The sequence below is a fragment of the Salvelinus alpinus genome, chromosome 4 (assembly GCF_045679555.1).
Source record: "Salvelinus alpinus chromosome 4, SLU_Salpinus.1, whole genome shotgun sequence".
Classification (NCBI taxonomy): Eukaryota; Metazoa; Chordata; class Actinopteri; order Salmoniformes; family Salmonidae; genus Salvelinus; species Salvelinus alpinus.
Window position 1 is genome coordinate 63,237,739 of NC_092089.1, and position 9,927 is coordinate 63,247,665.

At 40.3% G+C, this 9,927-nt stretch overlaps 1 long non-coding RNA gene across 1 annotated transcript; it reads left to right on the forward strand.

Annotated features, from left to right (window-relative positions):
- The first annotated feature begins 5,807 nt into the window (after positions 1–5,807).
- On the forward strand, positions 5,808–9,429 carry LOC139574105 (uncharacterized). The gene is made up of 3 exons (XR_011674721.1): positions 5,808–5,960; positions 6,948–7,032; positions 8,196–9,429. It is a non-coding gene; the product is annotated as an uncharacterized lncRNA (long non-coding RNA).
- Positions 9,430–9,927: the final 498 nt, after the last annotated feature.

A 9,927-nucleotide genomic window follows, 5' to 3' on the forward strand; every position in this document is an offset into this window, starting at 1 on the left:
CCCAGGACACAAGGTCCTACATAAGAGGTTAGTTATTCTGACCCAACCATCCCCTAGGACACAAGGGCCTACATAAGAGGTTAGTTATTCTGACCCAACCACCCCCCAGGACACAAGGTCCTACATAAGAGGTTAGTTATTCTGACCCAACCACCCCCCAGGACACAAGGTCCTACATAAGAGGTTAGTTATTCTGACCCAACCACCCCCCAGGACACAATGACCTACATAAGAGGTTAGTTATTCTGACCCAACCACCCCCTAGGACACAAGGGCCTACATAAGAGGTTAGTTATTCAAATTAATGATATACAGTATGTACATTCATCCATTTGCCAGTGGTACCTCAGTGACACCCACCCATCCATCTCAGACACAACTTTGCACACTGATTTTCTTGTAGAGGTACAATTCTTTGTAATTGACTGCTGTTACTTTTTCAGATTCTTAGTTGTCCTTCAGACATCATCTATTTTAAGGTGACTCAGAGTTAGGTATACATTTGAAACATTTTATGTGGCCTGCACACTGTTGTAAAAACAAACATCAAATTAGGTGGGGCACTTTTCTGGGTAAAGGTATAATTTAACTGTCTAATCTTCTTCATCTTCTACCAGTTACTGATGGTGTAATCTGTCTGGTGGAGCCTTCTGCCATAAGACCTCCATACAGGTGTAAGTACTCTTAATACTCCACAGATATTTCATAACGGGTTAGAGTAGAACACCCAAAATTTTCATTTTTATTACAGGAGGATGAAGACAGCTTTTCAGCTGCCACAGAGAGGTGAGGTTCACACCTTAAAAATAACATCTAACAGTTGATACTTTCACCTTTGCTCTAACACAGCAATTCTGGAAGAGGGTCCAGCCATCTCCACAGCACAACTTACCTCAGTAAGATGTTGTTCAGCATTGGCCCATGACTTACAATGAAACTAAGTAGACCTGGCACTGAAATTCAATATAATTTTGTGTTCCTATTGCTCCCTGTGAAACAGCTGTACTTAGAGAAACAAATTTAAAATCTAATTTAGAAATTGACCACATAAGGCTACAGATACAAAAGATAAAAATAGAAATACAACTGCTTGGAACATCAATTAAAGGTGGATGATTTTACTTGTTTGAACAACATAAAAAATATGAACTGCTGTACTGCATTTGTACTTGCAGGAAATTAAGACTTCATAAAAAGAAAGGCATATTTTCTTTATTTGACACTGGGAAGGTGATAGGTCAATCAGAAATGATGGTAGCATATTGTGTCTCTGACTGTTCTTCCATCTCGTGCGTCAGCGGGGTGGTCAGGATCGTTATCAGGGTCGTTCACTGGTTGAGTAGGACATTGTTCTCCTCTAATTGTGGCAATGTTGTAGAGAATCACACATGCCACAATGATGTCACATGCCCTTTCTGGGATGATCCTGAGCCTTCGAAGGCACTGGAAGGCACTGGAACCGGGCCTTGAGCATCCCAATGGTCATCTCTACCCTGGCTCGTGTCCTGCAGTGAGCCAAGTTATAACGTTGCTGCGGGCCAGGCTCAGGATCAGGGTAAGGGGTCAGCAAATAGGGTTGGCAGGGGTACCCTCTGTCACCGAGAAAGGTAACCATCGAACTCACCTATGATAATATGAGGATTCAGTTGACATTTTCAGTTGCAATAGGAGGAAACAAAATATTGATTATAATAGGACATAGCTATAGATATAAACTCACAACGGGCAAATCTAGTGCTCAGTGTACACTCACGAAAAATGTGCGAGTCATGCACAGACCCAGGCCACTTTGCTTCCATGTTGCTGATGATGTGGGCTGCATCACATTGGATCTTCACAGTGCAGAACAGTAATTAGCTGGAGTAGATGTATTGAAGTATTTTCATTTGGAATGATATAGGATACTATTTAGGCCTACCTGCACATTAATGCTGTGGAAAGACCTCCTATTCACATAATACCCTTTATTTACTTGAGGAGCTGTGATAGGAATATGAGTGCCATCTATGCAGCCAATCACACCTGGAAACGCAAGGAAACGCAATATTTCGCAATATTTCAAATTAACTGATTAGTGCTTCAAGTCTCAAAGCTTCATACTAAATAAATAAATTATTGCTTAGACTGATACCTGCAATTCTTCCTTGATGAGTCTTGTGGGTCTGTGACTTGAGAACACCACAAAAGTGTACAGTAAACGTTTCAGTGCAAGAGTCACATTTCTGACAGGCTGACAGACGTTTGCCTTGGAAATATGCTCATTGTCACCGATGTTATATAGAAAACTCCCGTTGGCAATGTCCACGATGTGCCATATGAACGATATGAGGGCTGAGAATATTGTTCAGATGAATGATCGATTGTGCAGAAAAACAGAAACGCTCAAACAGATAATCACTTGGGAAGGATAAAACATCCAAGCGGGGTCTGATCACCCTCTCCCGACGGAGATTTCTGCTGAGTATTTGTGCTTCAATATCAACTGGCTCTTCCAGAAAAGGACACTCCATGTCTGACACCTCCATCAGTCTGCAGGCTTCAGCTAAAGAGGAGAAACTCCGGATTAGTTGGAGAAAACCTGCCACTGGCCCATGAATGGAAAAACAGAGACAGAATGTTATAGTGTAACAGATGAGAAATGAAAAGAGAATGAGTGTAACGTCCTGACCAGAGTTATTATGTGTTTTGCTTGTTTAGTGTTGGTCAGGACGTGAGCTGGGTGGGAATTCTATGTTGTGTGTCTAGTTTGTCTGTTTCTGTGTCCAGCCTAATATGGTTCTCAATCAGAGGCAGCTGGTAATCGTTGTCCCTGATTGAGAATCATATATAGGAGGCTTGTTTGGTGTTGGGATTTTGTGGGTGATTGTTTCCTGTCTCTGTGTTTGTGTTCTGCACCAGATAGGACTGTCTCGGCTTTCACGTTTGTTGTTTTTGTATTGTTGTTAAGTGTTCACAGTTTACCGTCTATTAAACATGTTAAACACTAACCGCGCTGCATGTTGGTCCTCTCCTTCAGCCCAGGAAGAAAGCCGTTACAATGAGTAGCAGAGTGGGGTTGGGCATGAATATACAGTATATTTGCATAAAGAATGAGAAAGTATTGAGTTTAAGTGCAAGGTATTATGATAGTACCCCTGGAACCCAATTTAGAATGCTTAAAGGGGAAGTTCACCCAAAAACACTTCTGGGCTCTTCATAACACTTGCCTAGTCTTCTATTAGGACCCCATAATGTAACTGGCTACTGAGTCCCCTTCAAGTTTGTTTGACAATGATGTCATGCTGGCTACGTAAACAGTGTCTAGAACAAGTGGATGCGCTTTAGAAATAGAATGTGATGGGATCTGCACTTCACAATCTGGATCTACATAAACAATAATTTATATTAACAAACAAAACAAACAGGTTTCTCCCCAATGTCGTGGTATCCAATTGGTAGTTACAGTCTTGTCTCAATGCTGCAACTGCCGTACGGACTCGGGAGAGTCCGTATTCTCCCAGCAAAGGGATACCATCGTCTAGGAAATGCAGAGATGAACATAGTAGGCTACATTCATGGCCGGTTAGGAGGAGCTTGTGCTGGAAATGCGGGAACCACTGATGTCCTCAGCTGGGATTCTCCGAAGTTGAGCATCGGGAAATGGCCCACTTGCCTCATGTGATTCTCTGAATTCTTTTGGGGAAACCTAGTCCTGGAGGAATCACCTGAATCGCCTGGGATAGGATGTAGATAGATCGCTGGGAAAAAGACATATCCTCTCCCTCTGGGATTTCTGGATTTCGGCATCTGACATGACTTAAACAACACCGAAATCAAGGACCTCATTCGACAACTGTTGCTGAAAAGAAGCAAGTGAGAGAACATGGGTAAATTGACTTATAAATACCTCACAAGATGTACACCCATTGGTTGAGAGAGAGCAAGGTGAAAATTGCAAAAGTGAGCCCATAGGTTGAACAGCAAGCATGAGGAATGTGCGTTATTGTGCCGTGCTTATAGGCTATGAGGTAAATAGGTGAATGACATTCTGTACGTGGCTCATAGGAAAGGAGAGAAGAAGCAAGACACTATGCTGATGATACGTCTGTATTCATTCCCACTATGCCTATATTGTCACTCCTGCTCCCGCTTCCCCTCCCTGGCACTCGAAGGTGCCAGGCTCCCCAGCATTATGCACTCCTGCCACCATCATTACGCACACCTGCCTCCCTCCATCACGTGCATCAGCGATTATTGGACTCACCTGGACTCAATCACCTCTGTCATTACCTCCCCTATATCTGTCTGGTTCCCTGCTCTGTTCCCTGCTTCAGCATTATTTGTCGTTTGTCGTTGTTTACCCATGTGCTGACGCTGGTCCTGGTTTGTTACCTGTCTGTTCACGAATAAATGTTGACTCCACATACCTGCTTCTCATCTCTGGCATCGGTCCTTACACATATAATAGAAAATGAAAGTGAATTATGTTCTGCTTACTTGATTAAGTTAATCGAGCATTCAGACCAGCCTTCCTGTTTGAACTTTAGTAAACTACACTTGAACTTTTTCATAAGACTTCAATGTCAGCTAAGAGCCTATGGGCCTACCATGACATCAACACACTGAACAAGGATCCATCTTATTAAAAGCCATTTATTTAAGTCAGTTTCTTTTCAATTTGCAATTGGTGGGGCCAGAATCCTGTAAACAGGCCAGTAAACAAATATGTACCATTGATCTGCCTGCTTTAGGGTGACACACATTTACACACACTTCACTGAAAAGACTGCACCGAAAACAACTACCATGGATGCCTCCTGACCCTACAGGACTGCACAGTCTGGCATGGAATGGGTAGGTAGGTGTAGGTACCCCATTCATAGATGCTAACTGCTTTAGAGCTTACTGACGATAGTATCTTCTGACTGGAAGAGGTTTGTTAAGAGCACCGACGCGTGATCTAAATATGAAAACGCATAGCTCGCGGTACGATTTTGGAAACATAAGGAAAATATATTTTATATCAGCGAGAAATCATTTTCAAAAAACAAAAGGTTAAATTACTACACACCTCTATAAGGTTAGGGTTCCCGCCCGGCCATATTTCCAATTGTACAGATCTTGTGTACGGAAAACAGAAGGAAGACAGAGTGGACTACCTGACTAATTAGCTATCTGCATCGCCAAACACCTGTGTGTAAATGGAGACGAACTACACAAACGTGTTTTCACTGAAAAATACTTTGGCGGCAACTGTGTTAATAAAACTGGTTAAAACAATGTTCAGTAAGTGTGTATTTTGCATTTGTGATTTATTTTTATTTTTACGTGATATAAAAGTAGAGGGATTCACGTTCAGATGTAGTATTTGGCTGTTTTGGCTTTCAGAGACAATTTGCCTTTAAACGGAACATGTAAGGTCCTTGGACTATAAGGAGTGACGTTAGGCTCCTTTCATCCATTAATGGGGTTAGGGTGCAGGTAATTGGGTAGGGAAAGAATTCAATAAAAAAAGATTGGTTCTGCAATGAAAATCCAATAAATTCAATAATGTTGAAAATCTGGATGTGTGAAGACAAATGATTTTATATATATTTTTGAATAAATAGGGAATTATTTAAGAAAAGTGAAAGGGTGCATATACATTTGTCCTGATACTGTAGAACGCTAGCTAATGAGTCTATCTGAGAAAAAGTAAATTGTAGTGACAGAGAGCAACCTTTGGTTAAATCTAGTCCATATGTAGTAAATGTTGCTATCTGCCAATGAGGGGCCATGTACACACAAACAGAAGCAGGAAGAGAGTTTAAGACAGTGATGTGTGAATATTAGGAAGTAGTCATTTTGTTTGGTTTCTTGGTCCTTGACACACACACATATATTTGTGCATAGATACACAGTCACACACCCAGACTCAAACCCTCACATGGCTCCTCATCTCTCCGTTTTCGTCCTCCTCGTCATTTTTTCCAGACTATCAGGTAATGGAAACATGTTTCTATGAAGTGATGAAGTCTCATGCTTCCTTTCAGTTTGCTTACTTGAAGTCAGAGACCTGTAGTTCAGACATTATTTGCATAGGGCTTTAGCATGTATTTCACTGAGCAGCTCTATGTTTTAGAATGATGTATAGTCTGTAACATGTTCAGTTGTTGTTCATGGTTAATTGTCACTGTCGAAAAAAAGTTTATGTACTGAGAAAAACACATTTCTTTATTGAGATAAAATTGAAATAACTTTTGTTTCGTCTCTCAAAGAAAAACATTCTTATTGAATACATATATTATGCATATATACATATATATATATCTCTGTGTATATATATATATATTACATGTTATGGTGTCCTTTTTGTGAGGGACATATATTTAGGCTGTTGTCTACAGATGCCGGTCATTTGGGGTCTGGGTCTGTGCAGACAGGAGGTTCCATCACCATCCCATATCTCTATCATCAACATTTCGAAAGCTTGGGACTGTATGTAAAGGTTCTATCTGCAAAAAGATGATTCTGAGATAATTGCCTTTACAGTTCTGAACGCTCATTGGTTTGAATGGTGGCAGCAATTTTTTGCTTCTATTCTTTTGAACTTAACACCATGGTTTGGGTTATTTTGAGTACTGGACATTAAACAGAACAAGGCTATGTCAATAACTCAATTTTGACAAAATTGCAGATAGAACTCTATAGTCCCAAATTCTCAATTTCTTAAACTCTGAGGAATTCTGGTTTAAAGGACATTACTTTTATAATTTATTTTCTATAGTAAGCACTGCCCATCCTAGATATGAAAGAATATTGTTCCATCTTCCCACTTCTGAAAAACAGTTTGATATCTGAAGTTTCTCCAAATCTAACTGAAGTCATTTTTCAAAGTATCACCCTGAAAATAATAGACCTATATTTCATGCTTTACTTCCTCACATAGACACCAGTCTGTGAAAAACAATAATGTGTTTCCTCTACAGTAATGTCAATGCCGTTGACCGAAGACACCGAAGACTCATACTTAACATCAGCGTACAGCATGTACAGATCTGAAGACGTCATTAGGTGAGTGTGCATAAACAATCAGACATTGTGTCCATGATTTAATATGGGATTACTAATAGGGTCGTTTCATTTCAGATTGCCATGACACCCACCAACTCAGATGGTTCTGCAATTGTTTCTGTAGTCAGAAACAGATAAGATTAGCATTGCTACAACGTTATTTTGATGAAATATTACCTGATCTCTGAGAAATGAAGCTCATTGATTGCACCCAAATCGACCATTTTAAATTTACAGGATTTATATAATATTCAATAAATATAGTACCTAGCATCTGTTTTGGACCAAAACAATGAGTAGAGCATGAGGAATTGAAAGAAATGGTCAAAAACCACCCACAGACCCCCCACATGCCATGCAAATCCCAACCCAACACCATACAGTATCAGCTCTCTATGTTTGACACCACAGGAGGTTGGTGGCACCTTAATTGGGGAGGACAGGCTCGTGGTAATGGCTGGAGTGGAATAAGTAGAACGGTATCAAACACATGGTTTCTATGTGTTTGATGCCATTTCATTAGCGTCGTTCCGGACATTATTATGAGCTGTCCTCCCTTCAGCAGCCTCCTGTGTTTGGAGCAGTATGGAATTGCGGTTTCTTCATCCTATGTAATGTATTTTCAGTGAATTTGGTTATGCTTTGTTTAACCCTGTTCAGAGAAATTAGTAGTTGAAGTTGTTTGGTTTATGTCCCATCCTACATCCTGATATTACCAGGTTCTGACCAGTAGATGGTGCTGTCCCTGCTGTTATTGTAATATATTTTTTAAGAACACCCCCTCTCGATGTTAAAGGGATAGTTCACCCAAATTACAAACTTACATTTGGTTTCCTTACCCTGTAAGCAGTCTATGGACAAGGTATGACAGCAACCCATACTTTTTTTTTTTTTTTTTTTACCTGGCCACAGTTTCAAATGCTATCTATATGGTACCTATATTATTATATATATATATATTATATATGTTATATATTATTATATTATATTAGCATTTTCACGCTTCATATCTAAATCTTCTTCAAGTAACATCATTGAATGAATTACTCAATCCATTTTTAAAATAATTTAGGATGATTTGAAAGTCCCCTATCCGCTTCAAACATTTTGTTGAAGTGCTGTTTGCTGAAGAGTCCTCAAAAAGCAATGTTATTCTTCTACAGATTACTCTACAGATTGGAGCGAACACTCTTCTACCTGATGAAAATTGTTAATGCAATGCTCTTCCTCCTGTGCACCATCATTGCTGTGGTGAACTTCAAGGTTAACCGACTTCGAGGTGAAATTCAGGATAGTTAGAAACCAGACAGGTCTCTCTGGTGAGAACAGATGTTATGTGACCATACAATTGTGTTTTAAGGTCCAGAATTCACCAGCGAGATGTTTTTTTTTTGTTACAGCCAAACATTTATTTCAATCGGAATGTTTTATTCATTTGTTTTACTGGTGATTGAAGCTAAAACTACACTGTTGTGCACGATTATTAGGCAAATTAGTATTCTGATCTTATCATTATTTCTATGGACATTTTCCAACTCCAAACCATATAAACTTGAATGCTTATTGGATGTAATCATTTTCAGGTGATATGTATTTGTGTGATGAGGGAGGGTGTGGCGAAAGTGAATAACACCTTACATCAAGGTGTGCATAATTATTAGACAGCATCATTACCTCAGGTAAAATGGGCCACAAAATGTATTTAACTGACACCGAAAAGTCAAAAATGTGTAAAATGCCTTTCAGACGGACGCAACACTCTTGAAATAGCTCAACTATTGAGGCGTGACCACCGGACAATCAAACGTTTTGTTGAGAATATTCAACTGGGGCGCAAAAAACCCATGGAGAAGAAAAGGCGCAAATTAACTGCAAAAGACTTGAGAATAATTCAACGTCAAGCTACCAGGAAACCATTATCCTCCAGTGCCACCATATTCCAGAACTGCAATCTACCTGGAGAGTCCAGAAATACAAGGTGTCACGTGCTCAGAGACATGGACAAGGTCAAGAAGGCTAAAACACGACCGCCACTGAATAAGATTCACAAGTTGAAGCGTCAAGATTGGGCAAAGAAATACCTGAAGACAGATTTTTCAAAGGTTTTATGGACAGATGAAATGAGAGTGACTCTTGATGGACCAGATGGATGGGCCCGTGGCTGGATCGATAGTGGACACAGGGCACCACTTCGAGTCAGGAGCCAGCAAGGTGGAGGAGGGTACTGGTATGGGCTGCTATTTATTTTATTTCACCTTTATTTAACCAGGTAGGCTAGTTGAGAACAAGTTCTCATTTACAACTGCGACCTGGCCAAGATAAAGCATAGCAGTGTGAACAGACAACAACACAGAGTTACACAAGGAGTAAACAATAGACAAGTCAATAACACAGTAGGGGGGAAAAATGAGTCTATATACATTGTGTGCAAAAGGCATGAGGAGGTAGGCAATAAATAGGCCATAGGAGCGAATAATTACAATTTAGCAGATTAACACTGGAGTGATAAATCATCAGATGATCATGTGCAAGTAGAGATACTGGTGTGCAAAAGAGCAGAAAAGTAAATAAATAAAGACAGTAAGGGGATGAGGTAGGTAAATTGGGTGGGCTGTTTACAGATGGACTATGTACAGCTGCAGCGATCGGTTAGCTGCTCAGATAGCAGATGTTTAAAGTTGGTGAGGGAAATAAAAGTCTCCAACTCCAGTGATTTTTGCAATTCGTTCCAGTCACAGGCAGCAGAGAACTGGAAGGAAAGGCGGCCAAATGAGGTGTTGGCTTTTGGGATGATCAGTGAGATATACCTGCTGGAGTGCGTGCTACGGGTGGGTGTTGTTATCGTGACCAGTGAACTGAGATAAGGCAGAGCTTTACCTAGCATGGACTTATAGA